Source organism: Ostrea edulis, chromosome 2 (assembly GCF_947568905.1).
Source record: "Ostrea edulis chromosome 2, xbOstEdul1.1, whole genome shotgun sequence".
Lineage (NCBI taxonomy): Eukaryota > Metazoa > Mollusca > Bivalvia > Ostreida > Ostreidae > Ostrea > Ostrea edulis.
In genome coordinates, this window is record NC_079165.1 from 14,201,781 (window position 1) to 14,211,545 (window position 9,765).

Genomic DNA, 9,765 nt, shown 5'->3' on the forward strand with positions numbered 1-9,765 from the left:
ACACTTTTCCAGCGGATAACATGTTGCAGGCTTTGTTATTGACTCAAAAAAGAATAACAATCAGGGTGTCTGTTTACCGTGGTATCAGTCGGTAAAGTGTGAAATTAATTAATGGAAGAACTAACTTGATCGATCAAAAGGTGAAACAGTTAATTCGTACATCGTGGTATTCTCCCCTAGATCAAACTATTGAAAATCTAAATTTTAGATGAAATTGGCGTAATGTCTAAGCTATTGGTTACTTGTAAAAAACTAAAAATGGAACTTGTTGATGATGATTGCCAACGACGTTGGCAGTGCTGGTACTGCTATCCATCCAGTTGTTGAAGCAAGGCGATGTATCGTTGGTAATACATGCACTCTGAACAATAGTGAAATAGAGTTCAGTCTTCACACAAAACCAACTGACTCTCACCTATATTTGATGCCATCGAGCTGCCATCCTCCTCATACTTTCAAAGGAGTGCCCAAAGGTTTAGCCACTAGAGTTCGTCGCATCTGTTCATCTACAACATCCTTCCAAGAACAGAGCCAACTCCTGAAAACACACATATGCAGAAGAGGCTATAGGGCTGCCCCAGTGCAATCGGCAATCGATGAGTTGTCGAGCAAAGACCGAAACACCCTGTTACAATACAAAAAAAGAGAAAAAAGTAGCAGAGTCCCACTTGTGACTACCTTCCATCCCGTCTTGAAGAGTCTCAACGCCATCTTACGTAGACACCTGCCAGTTCTTTACAACAACGAAAGAATGGCAACAGTATTCAAAGAGTAACCAATGGCAGCCTTCAGACGGCCTCGAAATCTCAATGACATGGTAGTGAGAGCAAGACTGGACAACCCACTGCCAAACGGGGGCTTTAGAACTTGTTCTGACAAAAGGTGCCTTCTGTGCAAGCATAGCGAGGATACTGACACTTTCAGAAGCCCTGTAACTGGACGTAACTACAAAATCTTCGGAAACACGTCCAGCCACACAAACAACTGCATATACCTCATAAGCTGCTAAGCATGCCAGAAGCAATACGTTGGTGAAACAGGAGATCTCCGCAAACGTATTAATAACCACCGGTCGACCATCAAAACCAAAAGAATCACTGAGCCTGTTGGAGAACATTTCAACCTAGATGGCCACAAATGGGAAGACATGATTGTCGTGGTTATTGATCACAACCAAACCTGGAGCTCCACAGATAGAAAGAAAAAAGAAAAATTCTGGATGCACACTAAAGTCCGCAGTTGTGTTAAGTAGGGCCATAGAAATATATCAGGAAAAAAGCATTAATAAACAGATCAATGTGTGACAAATTCTGTAAACACAGCCCTTTTATACAAAAACAATATGTATATATCATTAAGTGCATATTGACCTCTTATACATTTTTCACCAGATCGACAGCCTCAACATCAACTCTCTATCACGAGATCAAATATCAAGATAAAAACGTATCGTGTATGTATAAATCGTAGAATTGGCACGATATCCAGATATCAATGCAAGTTGAAGTTAAAATAACTTCAAATCATATTAATTTCTTAATTTGAAAAGTGCTGAGAGCAAGTTTATTGTGACTTGCAACATGTCTAATTTTTGCATTGAATATGCAAGATGCCGCGATTTTTGCACATACGAAGTTGAATCTAGCCTGAAAAACATATTTTCTGTTGAAGCCAGAACTTGCTCCCCTAACTTTCCTTTGGCACTGAAGTTCACATGTCACATAAATGAAACATCTTTCACTTAAAAACCTCGGGGTATCGTGCCAATGATGAATTTTTTATGTACGGAAACCCTGTTTATGCAAATGAGTCCATTGTGAAAGTAACTATACATGTAGATTAGGGGCGATATCAATATCACAATATAATATGGATATTACTTTGGCATGTATGCTAGATAAAGAAGAAATTGAAACTTTTTCAATATCAAAGAGAATTAATATAACCGATTTGACAGAAACTTTTACGCGATTGCAGTTTACCGTTTGACAGCGGTGGTAAATAACGAAACAATATTTTGACATTTCCAACCACAAAAGGACTGTAGATATGTACGTCATGACCTTCGTCATGACGTAATTTTCATTGTGACGTCGTGCAATGTGCCAGTGTGGTAAAGTATATTTATGTACAGCACTGGTATTAAAGATTTTATGGGGAAAGCCTTAACTCAACCGCGGCATTCCGTCCTAGCGGCATGAACAAAATTATTGACTTTGCTAGAATGAACATTGGCTAAACCTATTCCTGATATAACAATGTTATTCTCCCTCTGATAAACGACAACGGTTTATTTCTCATAACTTTATTTCTCTAAAGATATCTGCGTACCGCCTCATATTATCAACGATACATCGCCTTGCTTCACCAACTGGATGCATAGCAGTACCAGCACTGCCAATGTCGTTGGCAATCATCATCAACAAGTTCCATTTTTACTTTTTACAAGTAAGCAATAGCTTAGACATTACGCCAATTTCATTTACTATCATCTAAAATTTAGATTTTCAATAGTTTGATCTAGGGGAGAATACCACGATGTACGAATTAACTGTTTCACCTTTTGATCGGCCAAGTTAGTTCTTCCATTAATTAATTTCACACTTTACCGACTGATACCACGGTGACCAGACACCCTGATTGTTATTCTTTTTTGAGTCAATAACAAAGCCTGCAACATGTAATCCGCTGGAAAAGTGTTTAGCTAGTTTTGTAGTGTAGCTTTAGTGCTTATTGTTAATTATATTTGTGTTTTCTCCATAATGTAATCCTTTCACGTCCTGACGAAGGGACAGGTTGTCCTGAAAATTTGGCAATTCCAATTGTTCATGTCGTTGGTCATTCTAGTGCTTTATATAATTATTTTCCCTGACCATTGTATCTATTTAATATAGATCCGACAGTTTTGGATACTGAATGTTGTTGGTTCTTCAGTGCTTTATATATATATATATATATATATATATATATATATATATATATATATATATATAATATATATATATATATATATATGAGATTGTATGATTTTGAAACCTAGTTATAATTGGTTATAAGCTAAAACTTCTGTATCCATCATACGTGCGTACCATTAGTAATTGTATCTTGATAGTGTGGTTGGTTTCTGTTAATTTTTATAATCATATTAAACCAGAAGTGAAAACATTATACCTCTGTTTATAGGAAACATCACAACTTATGTTAAATATAACCTGCTAAAAGAAACTCAGGAGTTGTCATCACTGTAAGGTAGTACTCTACATCGTCATAATGGCTGACTTCCTGTAAAAACATGGATGAAAAAATCGAAATCAGCAATATTTGACTTTTCCTTTTCAATTTCAATACGTAGCTGAGTAGCTCACTAGGTTTGAATACCGACTGCTGAACTGTAGGTCGCAAGTTCGAGACCAGCAGGGGTTTTAATTTTTTTTCCAGATTACTTTCTATTAAAACTGTATTTGTTGACAAAATAAAGTAAATTTGAAAGATTTCAACTTCAAAATATTGTTTTACATATCCTCCACTTTTCATCCACATCAAATTTCTCTGGTGTAGCATACCTCCTTAACAAGGTCACCCTTTAACTGAACTGTAATAATTCCTGCAGAACTGATGGGTTGGAATTTAGTTATTGGCCATGTTCATGTTGTAGAATATTTCATATCAGTATACCGCTGCTTAGCTGTATAGCATCTTCCTGCAGAAGTACAGGTCTGTTGTTAAGTTACTGACCGAATTCATGTTGTAGAAGATACCTTTTTAGTGCTTTATTATTATACACATACACCATTGTTAAAGTGTTATGTATGTTGGTAGGTGTAATACCATTTGTATGTCTAAAAGGGTGTTTTCAGTTTTATAGTTGTAAAATAGAGATTTTATTGCTGCAATAAAAATTTTTATTGCTGCATTGTTGTACATGAGTTACATTCCTCAAATTATGCCATACTTTTTCATATGAAACGGGGAGGAATATAGTGAAACGTATTGATGTATATGTATGTACTCATGTAAATGACCCTTGAACCTGGTCTGTCCTATTCCAAACCATTGAGCTGGAGCTCCAGTTCACTCAGCCTTTTCGAACTACCTGTCTCGCAGTCGACGATTTACCTCAAACCTGTGAAGATGTGTTGCTTTTTATTATAATATTCAAGTTGCATGCCCTTTGTTGAAGTCCTGCTGAATTAAGGTAGAGCACTGTTTACATGCCTTGTGTTCTTATATCATGTAATATCTCGCTTACACGATAACCTTTAGAAGTTTCATTACATTTAGATACCCAGTCTTGAATACACTGATCTTTCAATCTCTGTTTAACAATACAGATAATCCAGTTAGTATTCATTTTGTCAACATTATACAATACATTAGACATTCTTCAGTGATGAAAGTTGAAGATAGCGAACAGTTATCAATCTAATAACTCCTATAAGCAATACAATATAGATAGTTGGGCAAACACGGACCCCTGGATACACCAGAGGCGGGATCAGGTGCCTAGGAGGAGTAAGCATCCCCTGTCAACCGATCACACCCGCCGTGAGTCCTTTATCGTAATCAGGTAAACGGAGTTATCCGTAGTCAAAATCAGTGTGTCAAGAACGGTCATACAATCTATCTAATGTAAATCTATCTAAATATCTAAACACACAAATCATAGAGTGAAATGCTCCCTGTTATTATGTCACTCTTACTGGTAACTTTTGGATATTTATATGGCATTTTTTTTAAACGTATGATAGATGCCTTATACAATATTCCATAAACAAAATTGCCAGAATGCTTACCCTAACGGAAAAACAGTCTGCCTTTTTCTGGTAGGATAAAAATAGGAATGGCTTACATTAGGCTACAGTTCCATGCACCTTAAAGAGGATGCTGTGTCATCTGTTTTCCCTTTACTTTTACATCTTCATCTTTGAAGGGGCAACAGCCTTGTTCTGTGATGACAACTCAACCACGGATTTTTTATCCTCACAATGTTAAGCATGAAGTCATGGTTCAATTTTCAAATAATGAGATACGCAATGCAGAAACATGAGTTACTTGATAAGAATGGTGTTCAGTGTACTCTTCTTGGTGGTTTTTTTCTATTAAGAACTTTAGAACACATCCTATAGCCAGTAATTGATTTACAGGTTTTCATACTTTCAACATTCTCCTTTCTTTTTTCGCTGACTTGGTCTACCAGCATTACATTTAAAAATCTATCGATTATTATTTCTCCCATGGGTCAACTGCTCTTGACATTGATTGAACTGCATCAAGCAAGATACGATTATGAACTTAGTCTCATGTTTAAAATCAGTGAACCAACAGGTTCAAACATTATTATGATGTGGATAGGGGGTGTTGTCAGGGTGAAATTCTACCGCCTGATGTCAAGCGTTTGGCGATGGAACTGTCACTACCTGTTTTAACGACTAAGGTCTGTTGCGGCCGGGATTCGAACCCCGGCCTTTCGCATGCTAAGAATTGCATAATGTGTGTGTGTGTGTGTGTGTGTGTGTGTGTGTGTGTGGAATGACACATTCCATAAGAAACAATCAGGAAGTTCAAATATACAAAAATTGTTTAGCAACGTCGTAAATTTACCAACTCCTACAGAGGACAAACGAACAAACTTAATGCGCGAGTGAGGGTGTATAAACAATGTTTACATTATTTTTAAATCTTTATAGTGGTGCATAAACAACAAATTAAAGATCCTAGTGTGCGGAACACACCATGTAGTGAACATTTTGCGGAATGCGGAGGTGGTTCCCGTTCTTTAAAATGTGGACTGAAAATGAAATAACTCCCCAAACCAAATCTTTATTATCATTGATTGCCCTATTTCGGTGACTGACCAGAATCGGTGACCTTTTGTTTACGTGTTCGCGTTGTCGTTTCCGGGAGTAGATTGCGTCATCAATTTCGCCGTGGTGTTTGCAAACATATATAGAATACATCTTCATTTTTTTCCCGAAAATGAACAACTAGAAAGAGAGAAAGCAAAAAATCAACACAAGCAAACCTAAAATAAGCCCATTTTCTTATTACATTTTCAAGCAAACCTTCAAATTAATATAAAGTATACCAAAAGTCTAGGATTCTACACTATGTTATTTTATTAATTTACGTTTAGTTGCACATTCCTCCTGTGTATACGTTTTAACAGTTACAAACTCTTGGCAAACATATATTAACAATGGTCACCGAAATAGGTGACGTCACCGTTTTAGGAGCAAAACGTGACATGTGTTTTGTTACGAAAATATATTCAATTAACGTACCAATGGAGTTGGAATTTTTGGATGAAAGTAAAGGAATTTAATTACTTTAAAGGTAGGTGTATTATTTATTCATTTAATCCAAGTGATTAATAAGAAAATCGCATTTTATCACTAAGGTCACCGAAACTGGTCAGTCGACGATACAATTTAGCATAATATTTTTACAAAATATGTGGGAATTATAGACAATTACCAAATGCTACCCGTTAACATTATTTTGACGTCATAAAGGACTCGTTTATTGACCTCACAATAAAGACGTTGCTAAACACTTTTCTGAACTGCCTGATGAACCATGTAGACATGGAGAAAGCGCTAGCAGTAAATGATTGTTTTGTATATAATGCAAGGTGAAGATAATGAGCAGTGATCAATCTCATAACTCCTACAAGCAATACAAAATAGATAGTTGGGCAAACACGGACCCCTGGACACACCAGAGGTGGGATCAGGTGCCTAGGAGGAGTAAGCATCCCCTGTTGACCGGTCACACACGCCGTGAGCCCCATATCCTGATCAGGTAAACGGAGTTATCCGCAGTCAAAATCAGTGTGCCAAGAACGGCTTAACAATCGGTATGAAACACGTCAGACAGCATTTGACCCAATGTGTCATTCTGATTTTTAATATCTATTTACAACTGTGCATAATCAACTTCTAATATCAATATGTCAGTCCAATTTAAAGAATATAAATGGGCGGGATGAAAATCATAACAACGAAGAAATTGTGTATTGCTAAATACTGATTAAAGTTGGATACATCGTCAATTCTTTTGGGAAAGTTGCATCACCCAGCCGTCAATTTTTAATGCATTTTGCATGCGGTTTACAGTTTGTGGATGTAGTATTTTGCATTTGTTATACAGAAACTCACCCAGCTGAATGAAATTGATAAGTTACGTGCAGTATGCTGCAAATAGGTATATTGTAAAATGACATCACCAGATTATGCAATCGCCGATTACATTATTCTCCCATGATTACATTGTTTTTAAATCTTTATTGTGGAGTTTTACGAATAGGCTTACTTTTACAATCGACGGCTGACTTGCACAATTTAAAGGGGCCAACTCCAAATATGAAAAAAATGGGATTGGTATTTGCAAAATTCACAGACTTTACCACATTCATTTGTTATATATATTGTTTAACATCCCACTCGATAATTTTTCACTCATATGGGATCCTGGTAACTCAGTAGTAGAGTGTTCGCTGCGTAACGGAAGTCGTGAATTCAAGCCCCGCTCGTGTCATGGCCGCGTCAAACCTAATATTGATTGATTAGATATTGTTTAACGTCCTCTCGAGAATTTTTCAATCATATTACAAACCAGTTTACGATCCGCTCCGTTTCTCTACAACCCTTGGCTGCGTTAGAACGATTTTTGTAGCTTTGAGTGGCGCCCTCTAGCGGATGGAGAAAACAAACTGTTTGGTTTACATCATGTTCAACCAATGAAAATGTGTTTTTTCAGTTACACTCTGTGTGTTATTAAAATAAATATAGCTGCAACCAGTGAGTTACACTGTTTTAAATATGTAAATCAATAAAAGGAATTCGTAGGCAAATACTCATTGCACAGTCTACACACTTCCATGATGTATGCAAACTACTAGAATCTAATTAAATGGAAGTGTTCTGCAGACAATAACTAATTGTTTACACATCCCTTCGTCTTGCATATATTCTAACGTAACACGCTCTCTGCAGGGGATTTGGCCTGTATCCAAGCATATGAAGGAAATTGTTGTCACGAAAATCGTGCTAACGTAGCCAAGGGTTGTATAGGAGCGGGGGGATCGTAAACCCTAGGCTAGCGAAGATGATGACAAACCTAAGACAACATAGGTAGTGATTGCTACTTCGCCAAACGCTCGGCATTTAGAAGTATGAATCACGGGTCGTTCAGGTATGACCTTAAAAATAGAGTTCCCATGCCCCGGCCTGTGTTGGCACGATAAAAAACCTCACTACTAAGGCGCTGAGCGCGAAATATAAACTGAGTTTACATTTGTGGTACTTCACCTATGTAGGCCCTTGCTCGACGCTCACGACCTTTGAGCAGCGATCGATCTTTATCGTGCCACACTTTTTGTCACACGGGACCTCGGATTTTCCAGTCTTCTCGGATGGATCGCCCCATTTAGTCGCCTATTAAGACAAGCAAGGACCTATTCTAATCCGGTTATCCACGGGGTACGGCATTTCTAAAACACAGGCACATGTCAAATGCTTATATCGATAATGTATAGAATATACACGTGTACTAGAGAATAATCGATTTTCTTGGGGGCCAATATTCATGAGTTATTGATTTATCACAAACATTGTTGATTCTACTTAATATATTGATATACATGTATACGTATACGTGTACATACAATTACACATAACGTATTTGGTTGTCTTCGCATTTAGACCTGGAGATTCAACACGAAAGAAACAAGGACGTAGCATTATTTGGAAAATGAGAGGGAGGGGCTATAAAAACATATATCTCAACAAGCTTACCCCACACCTTTTTTAGTCTAGTATAGAGCTGCCATTCAAAGATGTCTGTGTATGTGGATGGGGGTTGCTTTGTTCCAGGTGGAGTCAGAATCCGAGGATGTGATATATAGAGAACGTTTAAGCTTTGTGGGTATTTAGAAATGTCAGGATAACTTTAGTTCGCCTGCTTACATTGAGCGCGCTATGGTACATTTATGATGTACAGTAAAACTTAAAACCACTCTTTCTTTTTATGACAATTTTCTGGGTCCCTTTATGTATTTCTCAGCTCGTCATTCGCAGTTAATTGATTAAATTTGAATTTCGATCAATTTAACTTAATAAAAAATTAAAACTAGTAGTGCATTGCAAAAGTGTTGAACACATGTAGAAAGAATAAGAGTTGCTAAAAAGTTTACAATACTCTGTTTAAAAACATTATTATCGGATTGGTGTTTTTACTGAAGCAGTCTGTATATATTTCGGTCCAATTTCTGTAGTTGGAGTTGATCCTTTTAAATTGTAAAAGTTAGCCGTCTATTGTAAAAGTAAGCCTCTTCGTAAAACTCCAATACGAATAACCTATATACATGTATCATGCATACATTTGCAAACAAAACAGATCCATGTTCCTCGAAAGGCTGTCAACATATGTGTGTTAAGACTCCTGCGGGTCCCAGGTGTCTCTGTGCTGAAGGTTTCCGACTCTCCACAGACAACGTGACATGCACAGGTACCTCGATGTTTTTCCTTTTAATTAGATTAAAGCAATTAAAATATCACTAATAACATGCCGCATTATGCAGTCTCTGTGTCTCTCTAAACACTTTTCCGGTACCTGTTGTCGGTTTATCTTGCGTAATTGAAATTGAGTTCACTTGCTGCTTATTTGAGTGCATACGATTTTAATTGTTATTCATTTATAAACCGATCCTGGTTCCATGGGAAAGGTTTTATCGTGAACAATGAAACATCGTTTTCCATGTTGGAA

General features: G+C 37.1%; 1 protein-coding gene across 1 annotated transcript in view; it reads left to right on the plus strand.

Annotated features, from left to right (window-relative positions):
• LOC125679644 (low-density lipoprotein receptor-related protein 4-like) overlaps positions 1-9,765 on the plus strand; it is a 408,142-nt gene that overhangs the window by 290,397 nt on the left and 107,980 nt on the right. The gene's annotated exons all lie outside the window — the stretch shown is intronic.